An 18,380-nucleotide genomic window follows, 5' to 3' on the forward strand; every position below is an offset into this window, starting at 1 on the left:
ACAGACACAAGTTCCCGGAGCAACCGCTTTCCCACTATGACACTGCTCACATCAGTGGTGTTCTAGTTGTCCAAGTTTCAATGAAAAGGGAAAGAAAGAAACCTGGCTACTTTTATAGACAGAAATAACAAAATGAAAACAGGTCTGCATCAGGGCATGGAAGAAGATTCAAGGGGCCAAAGCGGACCATTTACACTTCAATGGCTGAAAGACTGCTTCTGCCTCAGGGAAAGCCATTTCTGATTACAAACTGCAGGGCTCAGGTGCTGGACCGACTGCCCCTCAGCAGGAGAGGCCCTGTCAGTCTCTGGACTTGTCCTCCCTAATGCTCTTCTTGGTCCAGCCCTGGATTACCCCTGCAGTCCTACACAAGCACTATCAGAGATGGAAGGTGGCAGTTGAGTGGGGTCATCATGTCCCATTATATTCCATCTCAGGCATTAGTTGGGGTGCTCCAGAGAAACAGAATACACACACACACATTTACACACACACATACACACCCTACAGTCATACACCACAACATTTGGGTCAAAAATGGACCACACAGCTGGGCACGGTGGCGCACACCTGTAATCCCAGCGGCTCCACAGGTTGAGACAGGAGGATTGCGAGTTCAAAGCCAGCTTCAGCCACTTAGTGAGGCCCTAAGCAACTCAGTGAGACCCTGTCTCTAAATAAAATACAAAATAGGGCTGGGGATGTGGCTCAGTGGTTGAGAGCCCCTAAATTCAATCCCTGGTGCAAAAAAAAAAAAAAAAAAAAAGGACCACACAGATGACACTGGTCATAATGGAGTTAACATTTTTCTTTTTTCTTTTTTTTTTTTTTGGTACTGAGGATTGAACCTAGGGATGCTCAACCACTGAGCCACATCCCCATCCTTTTTTATATTTTATTTAGATCAGGGGCTCACTGAGTTGCTTAGGGCCTCCCTGAGTTGCTGAGGCTGGCTTTGCACTTGTCACCTTCCTGCCTCAGCCTCCCAAGGAACTGGGAATACAGATGTATGCCACAGCACCTGGCTGGAGTTGAAAATTTTCTGTCACCTAATGATGTCACAGCTGTCATACCATCAGAGCACATGCACTACTCACATGTGTTATGATGATGCTGGTGTCAACAAACCTACTGTGCTGACAATCCTGTAGAGGACAACACACACAATCACGCGCAGTGCGTAGCACCTGGTAAACAGAACGGACAGCTATGTTGCTGGTTTATTTATTTACTATGTTATGCTTCTTACTGGTATTTTAGTGTACCCCTTGTACTTAAAAAAGAAAAGAGGGAAGTCTGGGGTTGTGGCTTAGCGGTGGAGCCTTCACCTAGTGCTGCAGGGCCCTGGGTTCGATCCTCGGCACCACATAAAAATAAATAAATAAAATAAAAGGTATTGTGGTAACTACAACTAAAAAAATAAATATTAAAAAAAATTAAATGAAGGGAGCTGGGAATGTAGATGAGTGGTAGAGCTCTTCTCTAGCATGCACAAGGCTCTGGGTTCAATCCCCAGCGCTCCAAATTTTAAGAAAAAGTTTACTCTAAAACAATATGCTGGGGCTGGGGTTGTGGCTCAGCGGTAGAGCACTCACCTAGCACGTGCAAGGCCCTGGTTTCGATCCTCAGCACCACATATAAAAAATAAAAGTATTTTTAAAAAACCAACAATATGCCATGTGACAGCCTCCTACAGCTCGTGTTTACTGTGTCTCCTGATTGCATCAAGAGGCCAGGTGAAGTGATGGACCTATACCATTTAGGTCTTGGTAAGTTCACTCTATGATGTCAGCACAATGGCAAAATCACCTAACTAACCTGGTGTGGTGGCACCCACCTGTAATACCAGTGGCTCGGTAGGCTGAGGCAGGAGGATTGCAAATTCAAGGCCAACCTTGGCAACTGAGTGAGACCCTATCTCAAAATAAAAGTTTTTAAAAAGGGCTGGAGATGTGGTTCAGTAGAAGAGCACCCCTTGGTTCAATTCCCAGTATCCCTGTCCCCCCACCAAAATAAAAAGAAATCACCTAACAGGTTTCTCAGAATCTATCTCCATCTTTAAGTGATGGACGACTTTAATTTTAAGGAAATGGCTTAGGACATGGTGGGGCTGGCAAGTATGAAATTTTCAGGGCAGTCTGAGAGTCTGCAAATCCTAGCAGGAGTTAAAATGGCAGTCCTGAGTTCAAAAGCAGCAGTCTGGAGACAAGACTCCTTCCTATGCAGAGGGGTGTCTTTTCTTGTCAGGCTTTCAACTTATTGGACAAGGGCCACAGCATTATGGAACATAATCTGCTTTACTCAAAGCAGATTTTAAAATTAATCTCTTTCCCAAAATACCTTCACAGAAACATCCATTACGATGTTTGCCCCAAACCTGGTACCATAGCCTAGCCAAGCTGGCTAACCAACGCAGTCACCTACTAGTTTAGGCGCAGTGACCTACTAGTTTGGGCCCGGGCCTCCTGATAGGTGCTTCATGGAGCTGTTGCAGGGCAGAGCCGGGTGGTGAAAGTCTGTGACCCCAGCGACTCAGGAGACAAGGCAGGAGGATGGCAAGGTGGAGGCCAGTCTCAGCAATTTAGGGAGGCCCTAGGAAACTTAGCCAGATGGGTCAGGTCTATGTGGGGCTCTGGCCGGGGAGCTTGAAGGGGACCCAGACCTCTGTAGTCCCACACATGTGTCAATGGCAGCTGAGCCATCCTTCAAGTCAGGGGCCCACGTGTCCCACCAAGGCCGCCTGGGAGCAAACCCAGCCTCTGCCCTCCTCTGGCTCCTGATGAGCTGGAGTCACTCTTGAGCGCCACCCTGAGGGCAGTGATGCTAATGCGGAGGGAGCCTGGATTCTATCAATGATCTTTTTGTCAACCTGAAGGAAGGATCAGGGTCATTTGATGCAGCCATCCAAGAAAGTCTTGCAGAAAGGCCTTCAACAGAGAGTTCATGTGACACGACAAGGTTCGATCCAAAAAAGGATAGTTGTAGCAAAACCACCTGTGAGAGAAAAAAATCCCTAAGAATTAATAGTCCAGGTGGTAATCCCAGCCACGGGGAGAAGCAGGAAGGACGATAAAAACTTCCAGGCCAACCTAGGAAACTTAGCAAGGTCCTGTTTATATAAAAATTTTTTAAATGACTGTGGATGTAGTTCAGTAGTAGAGCACTCATCTAGCATGTGTGAGATCCTGGGTTCCATCCCCATCACTCGGGGTGGGGGGGGGAGAAAAAATAAAAGATTTACCTTCCAAAGTCTGCATAGGTTCCCAGATTGCCATTGTCTAATAGTTTCCAGCTATTGACACTGCCCTAAAATAACTGAAATAAAATTTAAAATTAAGAAAGAATCGCCAGGTGCCTGTAATCCCAGTGGCTTGGGAGGCTGAGACAGGAGGATCATGAGTTCAAAGCCAGCCTCAGCAAATGTGAGGCCCCAAGCAACTCAGTGAGACCCTGTCTCTAAATAAAATACAAAACAGGGCTGGGATGTGGCTCAGTGGTTGAGTGCCCCTGAGTTCAGTCCCTGGTACCAAAAAAAGAAAAAGAAAAAAAAAAAAGAAAGAAAAGAAAAGATGACTTTGTTAAAATACTAACTTTAAAAATGTCCATTCTTAGTCTGATAGAAGCGGGTGCCGATGATCTCCGTAGTAGAGTGCTTGCCTACCATGTGGGCACCCCGCCAAAAAAAAAAAAAAAGTTTGAGGGAAGAAGTATGAGGACATGTAGTCTGCTGCCCTTGGGTCCATGGCCTGCACACACTGTCTAAAATGACTGATAATAACTGAATGTTCATCATAGGAAATAGTTGAATAAATAAACTGTAGCCAACCTAGGGAATCTAAGCAACTTACTTAAAAATTCCATCCATCTGTATTGAGCTGGAGAAAGGTTTGTGCTAAATTACTAAGTGGGGAAGTAAGTTGCAGAGTGAGATGAATTGTTTGATTCCATTTTTTTAAAGAATAACAAAAAAGAGTCTATATACGTGTTTATATGTTTGAATGTATATGTGTATGGTAGGAAGAGCGCTGGCCACGCCACTAACATTGGTTACCTCAGGGGTGCAAGTTAGAGAAGAAGAGGGCAGATTTTCATATATCCCTGGGCTTGAAGCATTACAACAAGCACATGATATTTTCAGGCTTTTTTTTTTTTTTCAGTACTGGGGTTGAACCCAGGGCCTTGCACATATAGGCAAGTCCTCTCCACTTTACCACTGAGCTACGTCCACAGCACTTTTTATTTTTTAGGGCAGGGTCTCACTAAATTGCCTAGGCTGACCTCAAACTTGCAATCCTCCTGCCCCAGCCTCTGGAGTAGATGGGATTGAATACAGGTGTGCAGCACCACACCTGACTAATTAGATTTTTACTGAATCAAGAAAAAGAGATATAGGATCAAAGAAATAATGGTTACACTCTAGAAGAACAGCGACAGGAAGTCCCAGGGTTAGAGCTGAACATGGGCCCAGAGAACAATCGCCCAGACCGGAAGAAGGAAGGGTCCTAGAGGGAGGTCTTCCGGGAGATGATGGTGATGGTGATGGTCAGCCTGACAATCAGACTATGTCAAAAGCAAACACCGAAGCAAAAAGAAAGACAGTGGGAACTCCAGGAAGAACACAAGCTTGTACAGGAAAGCAATACAGTCAGCACATTTTAATTGATTCTGCAGTCGGTAATATTTGTACAATCATTATAATGTAGCTACTGTTTATTGATAACTTAGAATCTCCCTTATAGGCAGAGATAGCAGAACTTAATTATGACTATGTTATAGAACACATAATTATCAACCCCTGACAATGTGTAAATGAAAATACAGATGATTTGCAAGGTTGATAAAGAAAAGAAAAAAATTTTTTTTTTTTTTTTTTTTTTGGAGACAGGTCTCACTAAGTTGCTTAGGGCCTCACTAAATTACTCAGGCTGGCTTTGAACTCTTGATCCTCCTGCCTCAGCCTCCTGAACCACTGGGATTACAGGTGTGTGCCACCACCCAGCACAGAAAAGAGTTAAAAGGGAAGGGTAGGGGTACTTTTATCCTTATTTTCATGGATGGTCAAGCACCGGCTGGGGGTATAACTCAGTTGATAGAGTGCTTGCCTCACATGCATGAAGGCCCTGGGTTCAATCCCCCCTACCAAAAAAAAAAAAAAAAAAGAAAGAAAGAAAATAAATGGAATCACACACATATATACACGACATATAAAACATATCTACTTTAATCAAAAAGTGTTAAACTAGAGTCGGGCATGGTGGTGCATGCCTGTAATCCCAGCAGCTCAGGAGGCTGAGGAAGGAGGATCACGAGTTCAAAGGCAGCCTCAGCAAAAGCAAGGCCCTAAGCAACTCAGTGAGACCCTGTCTCTAAATAAAATACAAAATAGGACTGGGGATGGTCAGTGGTCAAGTTCCCCTGAGTTCAATCCCCAGTACCCCTCTCCCCCAGAAAAAGCGTTAAACTGTACTGGAATATCTAGTGAGAAAAGGGAGGAGAAGTGGGAGATCTGGACATGAACTATATCCTTTATCTCAAAAGTTTTGTTTTTTCTTTCTTTCTTCTGTGGTACTGAGGATTAAAACTAGGGCCTTGTATATGCGAGGCAAGCACTCCACCACTGACCTACATCCTCAGTCACAGATAATGTTTCACATTGATAAGTCAAAAAAATAGTGATTTGAGAACATTATTACATCATATCTGGGTAACCACTAGAAGACAGTTAAACAGGTTCCTTCCTGGGAGAGGTTGAGAGGAGTAGGGAAGGATACCACTAGGGACTGTTACTTTTCATTTTAAACTCATTGAAACTATTTTGTTTTATCAAGGGTATTTCTTAAATTGATGATATTATTTAGAATAAAATAACTCCCCCTCCTTTTTTTTTTTTTTTTTTTTTTTTTTTTTGGTACTGAGGACCAAATCCAGGGGTGCTTTACCACTGCAGCACATCCCTTATCTTTTTTTTTTTCCCGGTACCAGGGATTGCACTCAGGGGCACGCAACCACTGAGCCCCATCCCCAGCCCTACTTTGTATTTTATTTAGAGACAGGGTCTCACTGAGTTGCTTAGGGCCTTGCTTTTGTTGAGGCTGGCTTTGAACTCAAGATCCTTCCGCTTCAGCCTCCCAAGCTGCTGGGATGACAGGTGTGGGCCACTGCTCCCAGCTCCATTTGGGATTTCCCCAGGGACCAGAGGCTCTGTCTGCTACTGGAGAAAAGATTGCAGGGACTCTGTTTTCATGTTAGCCAGAGGTCATCAGAATGCAGCCCTCTTGAGATGTGGAAGTTGGGGGATTCCGGAGTATCTGTTCTACTCCAAAGGTTCTGAGAAATGGTCCTGACTATATCTTGCGAGTAACTAGCTGATCCCACACCATGGGCAGCTGTTTGGGTATTTCCATTCAAATCCCCAAAGAATTGCTGCTTGCTTATTCTGTGTTCCTAAGCAAATGACCTCTTTCCCTTTCCCTGCCTCCCCTGAGTGTTCCCCAGGAGTTATTAGAGAGTGCCTACTTTCACCCAGGAGACCTCCCCAGGGGTGCTCAGAGCTGTGGTTACCAAACTCAGCACCAGGTGGGAGCCCTGCAGAATGCTCCTCTCAGTAAGAGGAGAAGAGAGCACCAGAAAAGGGAGAACTGAAGCTCCCAGGAAAGTTCATTTTGTCCCTCTGTCTCCAGGCTGGGGTCTCCTTGAGAACCAAAGGCACAGAATAACTTTCTGGTTCAGGATGCCTGTTCCTATAAAAGTGCCCCAATATACTCAGCCTCTAGCTTCTTAACTCCAAGAGCAGGGATTCTAGCATTGAGAGGTATATGAGAATCACATGGGTCAGGCTTGGTGGTACATGGCTGTTATCTCAGAGGCTGGGAGGCTGAAGCAGGAGGATCAAATTCAAAGCCAATCTCTGTAATTTAGTGAGGCCCTAAGCAACTCAGTGAGACCCTGTCTCTAAATAAAACACACAAAAGGGCTGGGGATGTGGCTCAGTGGTTGAGTGTCCCTGAGTTCAATCCCAAGTACTCTCCCCCAACAAAAAAAAAATCGTGTAGGGTTCTGTTAAAATGCAGATTCTAAGATCCCCATCCCCAGAGTTTCTTTTTTTTTTTTTTATTGGTTGTTCAAAACATTATAAAGCTCTTGACATATCATATTTCATACATTAGATTCAAGTTGGTTATGAACTCCCAATTTTACCCCAAATACAGATTGCAGAATCACATCGGTTACACATCCACATTTTTACATAATGCCCTATTAGTAACTGTTGTATTCTGCTACCTTTCCTATCCTCTACCATCCCCCCTCCCTCCCCTCCCATCTTCTCTCTCTACCCCATCCACTGTAATTCATATCTCTCCTTGTTTGTTTTCCCATTCCCCTCACAACCTCTTATATGTAATTTTGTATAACAATGAGGGTCTCCCTCCATTACCATGCAATTTCCCTTTTCTCTCCCTTTCCATCCCACCTCATGTATCTGTTTAATGTTAATCTTTTCTTCCTGCTCTTCCTCCCTGCTCTGTTCTTAGTTGCTCTCATTATATCAAAGAAGACATTTGGTATTTGTTTTTTAGGGATTGGCTAGCTTCACTAAGCATAATCTGCTCTAGTGCCATCCATTTCCCTGCAAATTCTATGATTTTGTCATTTTTTAGTGCTGCGTAATACTCCATGGTATATAAATGCCACATTTTTTTTATCCATTCATCTATTGAAGGGCATCTGGGTTGGTTCCACAGTCTAGCAATTGTGAATTGTGCTGCTATGAACATCGATGTAGCAGTATCCCTGTAGTACGCTCTTTTAAGGTCTTCAGGGAAAAGTCCAAGAAGGGCAATAGCTGGGTCAAATGGTGGTTCCATTCCCAGCTTTCCCAGGAGTCTCCATACTGTTTTCCAGATTGGCTGCACCAGTTTGCAGTCCCACCAGCAATGTACAAGAGTACCCTTTTCCCCACATCCTCTCTAGCACTTGTTGTTGTTTGACTTCATAATGGCTGCCAATCTTACTGGAGTGAGATGGTATCTTAGGGTGGTTTTGATTTGCATTTCTCTGACTGCTAGAGATGGTGAGCATTTTTTCATGTACTTGTTGATTGATTGTATGTCCTCCTCTGAGAAGTGTCTGTTCAGGTCTTTGGCCCATTTGTTGATTGGGTTATTTGTTTTCTTATTGTTTAATTTTTTGAGTTCTTTGTATACTCTGGATATTAGGGCTCTATCTGAAGTGTGAGGAGTAAAAATTTGTTCCCATGATGTAGGCTCCCTATTTACCTCTTTTATTGTTTCTCTTGCTGAGAGAAAACTTTTCAGTTTAAGTAAGTCCCATTTGTTGATTTTTGTTATCAACTTTTGTGCTATGGGTGTCCTATTAAGGAATTTGGAGCCCGACCCTACAATATGTAGATCGGAGCCAACTTTTTCTTCTATCAGACGCAGAGTCTCTGATTTGATATCTAGCTCCTTGATCCACTTTGAGTTAACTTTTGTGCATGGCGAGAGAAAGGGATTCAGTTTCATTTTGTTGCATATGGATTTCCAGTTTTTCTTATTAGGTCTGGGTGAGAGACAGGAAATCTGCATCTAAGGATGTATATCTAAATAATTCTGATACATTCAGTCCTGGGACTTGACTCTAGGAAATAATCTTATTGCTTGTGCTAATAAAACCTATTGCTAAAAATATGGTCTTAAACATGATTATTCCCATTATTCAGTCATCATTAGTTGTCTTTAAGTAATTACATAAACGAATCCCTGCTGCCAAGCCTGAAAGAGAATTGCTCATGTCGAAGCAGTTTCAATAGCAATAAGTACTTGAGTTTGGGGCTCATATGTAAAGCTGTTTGCTTTCTCTGTCTGTGGCAGTTTACACCATCTCTGTTGAACAGGAGTCATCCAGGCCTCTCAAGTTACCTTATTATGAGGTGCTCTGGAGGGTGACTGCTTGATTCTCTAATCACCTTGCCCTGGCATAGATCAGGATCACAAAGAGCTCATAATCCAGGTACAACTTTAAAAAATATTTTGGGGTGTAGCTTTGCTTCTTTAATCATGCCCCCAAATGAGCCATTACTAAGAATCCCTTTCCAAGGCTGGGGATGTGGCTCAAGTGGTAGTGCTCTTGCCTAGCGTGCATGAGGCACTAGGTTTGATTCTCAGAACCACATAAATGTGAAATGAAGATACTGTGTCCACCTAAAACTAAAGAAATAAATATTTTTTTAAAAAAGAATTCTTTTCCACTAAGTAGAAGTCTCTAATGAACAGATGCTTCACAAACTTGTTCAAGGTAGTACAAAGATACTTCAGAAGAGTGAACCAAAAAAAATGGGAAACAGATGGGGAACTTAAGAAAGTGAACAAATAAAACCCATTTCTTTAAAGGCTCTTTGTGGGTTTTTTTAATTTTTTGGGGGGTGAGTACCGGAGATTGAACTCAGGGGCATTCAAACACTGAGCCTCATCCCCAGCCCTATTTTGTAGTTTTATTTAGAGACAGGGTCTCACTGAGTTGCTTAGTGCTTCTTCATTGCTGAGGCTGGCTTTGAACTCACGATCCTCCTGCCTCAGCCTCCCGAGTTGCTGGGATTTCAGGCGCGTGCCACCGTGCCTGTTTGACTTTTCTTTTTTGGAACTGGCAATAGAAACCAGGGGTTCTCATATTTGAGATAAGCACTTTGCCACTGAGGTATACCCCAGCCCAATTCTTTATGTTTTTAATTTTTTATTAATATTTTTAGCTGTAGATGGATACAATACCTTTATTTCATTTATTATTTATTTTTATGTGGTGCTGAGGATCAAACAAGGGCCTCTACCACTGAGCAACAGCCCCAGCCCAAGCTCTTTGCTTTTAACTATTGAGAAATTAAGATATTTTCAGTCTTTTGCTTTCCTTTTCCACTTTGTCTCTAATGTTCTGGAGTTTCCTAGAGTTCTGGTCCGGGGACTTCAAACTTTCCCTAAAATTACTAGTCCTATGATCTCTCTCAACATTTTCAAGCTCAACATTTTCAATTAAGTCCAGGTCTAATTTGAGTTTGGCTTGAACAATTTTTCGCTCTTCTAATTCTGTGAGAAGGGACTGCTTAGTACTTAATTTTGTCTTATACTTCTCCTGTAACTTTTCAATTTCTTTCTGGAGAAGCTGGGTTTCTTCTTCATTATAATGATGCACCTACTGACATTTATCTTTAGGAAGCAAGATATTTGGGGGAATACACACAATCAAACTGCGAAAACAACTGTTCCATTTTACCAAAAAGGTTATGAAAATGTCCTTTGATGAAGCAAAGAAACTTCTTTGTGCATTTACAAATCTGGCTGGACTGGGCTCATCTCACAGCCTGGGATTCCCTCCAGTTTCTTCAGAATAACCTGTTCAAGAGCCTGCATCACTTCAAACAGGCAGTCTTGAAATGCAACGTAGATCCTAAACATGCAAGTTTATGGTGTGAAGCCAAAGAATTAGGCCCCATAGTCACTGGATCCACTGACATCTTAGTTACTTTTGCTGTCCTCAATTATGAAAACTTGTAGTGACCATGGTGGCGATAAAGTCGACCACATACAGGCTTCCCGCCACCTCCTTTAGGGGACCACAAGCTGCCAAGTAGGGGCAACACTGCTGGTTCCTCAATATTCCAGCTTGAATGACTTAACTTTTTTACAACTTGGTACACTCTAGCTCATCCTCAATGAATGAAAACTAAACTATTTTTTTTTCCCCCGAAAAGCTTGGGAATCTTTTATGTATAAGTAGAATGTAATTAGATTTTATGGCTTCTGCATACAGAAAGAAAGAAAGAAAGAAAGAAAGAGAGGGAAGAAAAAAAACAGATGAAGGATTAATTATTAAGCAGAGTCGAAACTCCTAAATGCAAAAGGACAATGTGTTCTTAATATAGTGCCACCTACAGAGCGGACAAGATTATTTGTTTTTTATCGTTGAATTTTTTCACATGATTGTACCATTTTCTTAGTATCCAAGCCTTTGGGTGAACGTTGAGAGTGTGAAATTCAAGCTGGGGCTGGGGCTCAGTGGTAGGGTGCTCGACTAGCATGCGTGGGGTGCTGGGTTCGATCCTCAGCACCACATAAATGAAAAATAAAGATATTGTGCCCACCTAAAACTAAAAAGTAAGCATTAAAAAAAGAGTGTAAAATTCATCTATATAAGTCAGATTACATCCGATTACAGAGGGTGATGTATCTTCTGATAACAAAACCTGACTTAGGGTGGTAACAGGAAAGACAAAGTGATTAAGATAACCAGTGGAGAAAAAATGAGGGTGATAATTCAGAAGGAAGTGGGGAAAGAGCTCTGTGCTGATAGAACTGGTGTGTGGCTCTGCTGATCCCGTCACATTCAGCAGTTCGCTGTCACCCAGCATGTCCTCAGGTTTATGAACTGTATTTTGAACCCCCCATTCACACAGAATATATGTACGGCCTTTTTGTCATTTCCTATAGATTCAAAAAATGAATAGTGGGTCATGACCTTGCTGAGAACGAGACGACGGGCTTCAAATGTCGGGTTGGATTCTACGGGTTCCGCGAGGGAGAGTTTATGAAAGCTGTAAATTTTCTGGGATTTCTCCTTGACACATGGTTCCTGGTTGTTTTCCTGAATTTTTCCCCCACCCTAAGTATTTTACTTCGAAAACTAATAATAGGGGGTTGGGGGTGCAGCTCAGTGGTAGACCACATGAAGCCCAAGGACCTGGATTCCATTCCTACCACTGAAAACAAAACAAAACAAATGAACAAAAAAAAAAAAAATCCATCCAATCATCATGATCAAAAGTAATAATAAAAACAACAGGTGGCACACACCTGTAATCCCAGGGACTTGGGAGGCCAAGGTAGGAGGATTATAAATTTGAGGCCAGTCTTAACAACTTTGAGAGACCCAAGTAAAAAGGGCTGGGGCTGTAGCTTAGTTGGGTTCAATCCTAGTTAAACACACACACACACACACACACACAAAATCAATTAAAAAAGAAAGAAAATAAATTGATATAATGGGTTCCAATTAATTTTTCTCAAAGAGATTATTACATTTCCCTGGCTTTCAAAATGACCAAAAGGCCCATTTGTTTACTGGTATTACAATATGAACGTATCCATATATATAGCTAATGCCACATACTGCTAGAACCAGCAATTTAATTTTATAACACTCTGTTAGAAAGTATCATTATGGCCATACCATATTTTTCTGACTTTATAACTCATGATTTGTAACTGATAATGATAATCAAAAAACAGATAATCATTGAAGGTGACTATGACATAAGTTAGAAACATTGCAACAGCCACTTATGGGCAAACTTTTAAATATATATATATCTCTACATTGGTATTATAATTAGTTTGGACAATTTTTTTTTAATATTCCCTTATTATTGCTTCTCTTTGGCTTAATGGCTTGTCAGCAAGTTTACCTGAGATGTAGCTATCCCTTCTCACAGTCTATTTAGGACATTCTTTTTTTTTTTTTTTTTTGGCACTGGGGATTGAACCCAGGGGTGCTTTATCACTGAGCCATATCCCCAGTCTTTATTTTTTTTAATTTGATACAGGGTCTTGCTAAGTTGCTTAGGGCTTCACTAAGTTGCTGAGGCAGGCCTTGAATTTATGACCCTCCTGCCTCAGCTTTCCTGGTCACTGGGATTACAAGTGGATTACCACATGGTGTGTGCCACCATGCCTGGCAAAAAATGCATGTCCTTATGAAACCCTTCCTGTCACATGATTCAGGGAGAAACTGACAGAATGGGCTCAGATGGGATCTGAATAGAGATGAGCAAGATAGAGATAACCCAGAAATCCTGCTGAGTTTTAGGAGATTTCAACTACTTTCCTCAAGGAATTCTAAAAGAAAAGTCTCTCCTCCACTCAGTGTGCCCCATCCCCAAACAACAGCAAAGAACTGAGAGTGGCATTTTGTTTATTTAAAAATTTTCTTGCAGCGCTAAGGATTGAACCAAGGCAGGGCCTCATGAATGCTAGGCATGCACTCTACCACTGAGCTACACGTTCATTTTTGGTGCCAGGGATTGAACTCAGTGGCGCTTAACCACTGAGTCACATCCCAGCCTTTTTTATTTATTTATTTATTTTGAGACAGGGTTTCACTAAGTTGCTTAGGGCCTTGCTAAATTGTTGAGGCTGGCCTCAAATTTGCGATCTTCCTGCCTTAGTTGCTAGGATTACAGGTCTGGGCCTCCACACCTAGCCATAATCTGTTCTTAATAACTAGGATATTCCAAATATGCCATGTGGAAGATCTTCAGATTTATATATAAATTTCAGCATTTTCCCCAGGCAATTGCAGGACTGACAGGTAATATGCAGTTTTCTGGTAATAGGCATTCAATATATATTATTGAGTAAGTGAATGAAGGAGTGGATGTAGTAAACAAATGAAGAATGTCTTTAGCTATTAATTGTCTAAATTTAGCAGGATATTGCAAAAAAGTTTGTGGCAAAGAAGCATTTCATTAGCTCAGTATTTGTCTTGATAATCGGTTTATGGGGTGATGGAAAGAGGAACAAAAGGTTATTTGAAGTAAATTTGTGGCTCTGATAGTCAGTAACTCTGGCCCAAACTCTACCATGTTGCCAGCACTTAGAAGTAAGTATTCTGAGCACAAGTATTTCATGTAAGATTTTGCAAACTTCACACAAAATCATGCCAATCGTTCAAGTGAGAGAGGGTCCCTAATTACATTTCAGCAACTTCACAGTAACAAACAACAACATTGAAACACATAGTTTTCGGCAGAGTTCAGGCAGATAAAGGAGTTTTTGTTAAAGAATCCAGCACTGCCAAGAAATCCAATATATTCTATGGCAAAATAATGATTAAAAATGTAATATTGCCATGACTTCAGACTCAATCAAAGCCAATGTGTACTAAGAAATGGGAAGATTCAGCCTCTGTTGTCACATTAGTTCCCTAAGCCAACTTTCAACACCATCCGCTCTGCCATTCCTGACATGAAATAGTCTACTTAACAGTTCTCAAAGTGTTTCAGGGAACCTTGGGGCAACCATGGGGAGAAAGGAGTCTCATGGAATTATTTTATTATTTTCATGATAAAAAGATATTACCTTTTTCACTCTCATTCTCTTACAAAGGTACTATGGAATTTTCCAAAGGCTACATGACATGTTAAATCACAAGTTATGAGAGTCATGCTGTTAAGCCAAAATACAAAATATACCACTCACCACTGTTTCTTGTTTTGTTTTGTTTTGGAAAATAATGATTTTCATTAAAGGTCATGTTTAAATGTAGTGGGCTTATTATCATTTTATCATTAATTGTTAAAATTCAATTTAAATTTCAAATAGGGTACATATAGAAATATATAACCCACATAAACAAAAGCTCTTTGGTGTCTTTCTATCACGTTAAGTGCAAAGGAGGCTTAGGACCAAAACGTTTGAGAAGTACTCATCTTGAGAAGCAGCAAAATCTCAGAAGGCGGCTCTTTCGGGAGCCATGATCAGGCAAGCAGTGTTTAGGGAACAGGCTATGTGAACAGAGGGCAGGACTAGAGAGCAGACAGTGAGATTTTCTACTGATAAAGACAAAGTCTTCTTTCAAAAAATATTTAGGTTTTAGTTGTAGTTAGACACAATACCTTTATTTGTTTATTTATTTTTATGTGGTGATGAGGATCAAACCCAGGGCCTCGCATATGCGAGGCGAGCGCTCTACCACTGAGCCACAACCCCAGCCTCAAGATAAAGTCTTAAAAATATGAAAAGTCATTACAGACAGCAAATGACAAATAGCAGAGTATGCGATGGCTACTGGAATAACGACTGGTTTTAAGATCACTGCCTGTTATATTTGAATGTTATCTTTTGAAATCAAGTTGAATAAGAGCATCAGCAAGAAAAATTAAGATTTAAGACTCTGTCTTAGTGATCATATTCTCAAAGCTTAGCACACAGAAAGAGTTCAATAAGGAGTTGTTATATAAAGGAATAAATACATAAATGAAGTTGAATAAGGTTAGTAGGAAAGTAGCTGTATCAAGAAAGGTTCATAACAAGAGGCGTTGTTCTAGAATAAGTTCTGAAGACAGTTGAGGAGATGAAGGTAGCTGAGGTGCAGTGCCCATCACTGTCTTCAAGAAACCTCCCTCCTGTTTTTGCTGCTTCTTGATCCTCCTTGATTTCCTTTTAAGGACTGATGAAAGGATGTTATTAAATAACAATTGTTTCATCTCAAGCTTAACACCCTAAACAAACATGACCTAAACAGAACTCTTGATTCTAATTCAGGTTCCCCATAGAAACATGCTTTGCCTGCAGACTTCAACTTAATATGATTCCTGATTATTTTCCTCTCATGCCCTGCATTTAACCCTTTAGCATATTGTGTTTCCACTTCCAAGATTCCACACTGATTTTATCCCCTTCTATCCCTACTTTCTCACCCTAGTGCAAACCACTTTTGACTCTTGGTTGGATTAATCTTTCTTATTTATTTTGGTACTGAGGATTGCACCAAAGGTGCTTAACCACTGAGCCACATCCCCATCCCTTTTAATCTTGAGATACAGTCTCACTGAGCTGCTTAGGCCCTCACTAAGTTGCTGAGGCTGGCCTTGAATCTGCAATAGTCCTTCCTCAGCTTCCTGAGCTACTGTGATTACAAGTGTGCGCCACTGCACCCAGCTGAATTAATCTTAATAAAACCTAGTTTGTCTTCCTGATTCTCTGGTTTGCCCCTTAAAAGCCAGAATAGTTTAGTTTTCTTTAAAATTCCAAGCAGGTCTGGATTAAATTCCCAACACCACAAAAAATTAAACTAAAAATAAATGAAAAGGAGTGAGGGTTAGGGTTAGGGTTGAGTCCCAGGGTTCAAACCCAGCACCTCCCCCCCCAAAAAAAAGACTTGAAATTTTAAGTTGGGTGTGGTAGTGTGCACCTATAATCTCAGCTTTTGGGAAAACCATTTTAGTGCAGGAGTTTAAAAACAGCTTGTGATCACAAGTTCAAGGTGAGCCTCAGCAATTTAATGAGGCCTTCAACAACTTAGCAACCCTGTCTCAAAATAAAGAAATAAAAAGTCCTGGAGCTATAGCCCGGTAGTAAAGTACCCCTGGATTCAATTCCCTCGTACTACAAATAAAATTATAAATAAATAAATAAAAACACCAAATTCTTTCCAAACCTTGTTCTAGCCTTGCACACCCTGGAATGCTCTGCCCAAAATTATAAGGCTGCTTATTCACCCCATTAGTTCTCAACTCAGTGTCATATTCTGCCTACTCAAAGGCCTTTCTAGATCACCATAGCTAAAACAGCACCCTTCCCCAAAATGTCTTGGTTGAGGAGATGAAGGTAGCTGAGGTGCAGTGGTTTTCCTTGCTTAATAGCTCTTACCTGGTTTTCCTTGCTTAATAGCTCTTACCTGAAGTTATTCTGCATACTTGCTCCATGAGAGCAGGACCTCATTTATCTTTTAAATAAATATTTTTTATTATTATTTTTTTTAAAGAGAGAGAGAGAATTTTAATATTTATTTTTTAGTTTTTGGCGGACACAACATCTTTGTTTGTATGTGGTGCTGAGGATCGAACCCGGGCCGCATGCATGCCAGGCGAGCGTGCTACCGCTTGAGCCACATCCCCAGCCCAATCTTGTTCACTAGTACACTCTATGCTTAGAAAAGTGAGAGTAGTTCCTGACCAATAATAGATTTTAATAAATATTAAATATTCAGTGAATTATACATTGCTGTTATACTCCAAAATTTTTTTCCTGGCAAATTGATCTCAAAGGAAAAATAAGGTAATTATCATGTATGTAAACATACATATATGCATGTTTGTGTATGTTATATATGTATATATGGATTTGGGGGGAGGGTGGTGGGTATTGAACCCAGGGACACTTCATTATTGAACTACTCCCCAGTCCTTTTTTTTATTTTGAGAGTCTCACCAAGTTGCCCAGGCTGCCTTTGAACTCGCTATCCTCATGCTTCAGCCTCTGGATTAAATCACCCTGGATGGCCAGAACACCTGAAATGCAACTCATGACTGGCATTATATATCAAGTGGACAGTGCTTCTCTGTAATGACATCCTGTCCCTAGGCTTAATCCCCATCAAAAAGAAAAAAAAAAAAAAAAATCAATTTTTTCATGAAAAACTTTTCCACAGATAAAAGTCCAAGCCCATGTAGTGAATTCCATCAAGTACCTTTTCTTTTTTTGGTACTGGGGATTGAACTCAGGGGTGGTTTCCCACCGAGCTACATCCCCAGCCCTTTTTATTTTTAATTTTGAGACAGCTACATTCCCAACCCCCAGTAAGTTGCTGAGGGTCTAAGTTGTCAAAGCTGGCCTTAAACTTTTGGTTCCTCTATATCTCAATCTCCGAGTTGCTGTGATTCCAGTCATGTGCCACTGTGCCCAGGAGTGTGTGTGTGTGTGTATGTGTTATGGAATCTTTGTGCTGACCTAGTTCTAAGCTTTCAGAAGCAAATTAACAGGCAAGTCAACATATAGAGGTATTCTCCATATTAAATTTTACAACCAAGGTAAACTGGGATGCCATTTCAATTCTGTATTTCTTAAAATGACTAACATATTAATAATGATTAATTATGATATATATATTTTTCAACAGAGCTTAAAGATTTATAAATATAGCAGGATCCTCTGATGAGAAACTATAGCCTATAAGATTTTTTGGCACATAGTACAAGCTCAGTAAACATTTATTAAATGAGTGGTATTTAGTGTTTTCTAACTGTAATATTTTTGGAGAAATATTCTTTGGCTTTAAATAAGCTAATATATTTGAGGGTGACAAAAATAAAACCATCTTTTAAAAAAGAAAATGGAAGCCTTTATTAGTTGAAATAAGTTCATTTATTATACTTCCAAGGTCTCCCCACCCCCCCCAATAATTGAGACAAACAAGCCATTTTATAACACTTTATGACAATATAACTTAGGGTTATTATTATTATTTTTTTTGCTACTGGGGACTGAACCCAGGGGTGCTTTACCACTGGGCTTTAGCTGCAGTCCTTTTTATTTTTTGAGATAGGGTCTAAATTGCTGAGACTGGACTTGAATTTTAGATCCTCCAGCCTCAGCCTCCCAAGTTGCAGGTGTGTGTGCCACTGTGCCCAGTGTAACTTAATTTTTAGTATTTCCAAAAGGGAAAGATTTCATTGGGAATTTAGGAAAGAAAACATTTTAGTAAGAATTACTACAAGAAATTACTTTTTCAAACTTAATACAGTAACAGACTTGTCTCCCAGGTACATTACCAAGCAGTCCTCCTTGTAAGGAAATCTATCCAGTACTAGTCAACAAAGAATCTACATTAGAAAC

The 18,380-nt window shown here is 40.8% G+C and overlaps 1 pseudogene; it reads right to left on the reverse strand.

The window, feature by feature from the left end:
• Window positions 1-6,054: 6,054 nt before the first annotated feature.
• LOC124075972 (protein MIS12 homolog) lies at window positions 6,055-10,504 on the reverse strand (annotated as a pseudogene).
• Between the last annotated feature and the right edge of the window lie 7,876 nt (window positions 10,505-18,380).

Source organism: Marmota monax, unplaced genomic scaffold, assembly GCF_021218885.2.
Source record: "Marmota monax isolate L192 unplaced genomic scaffold, Marmota_monax_Labrador192_F-V1.1 WCK01_AAM20220418_F8-fsc00019, whole genome shotgun sequence".
NCBI classification, from domain to species: Eukaryota; Metazoa; Chordata; class Mammalia; order Rodentia; family Sciuridae; genus Marmota; species Marmota monax.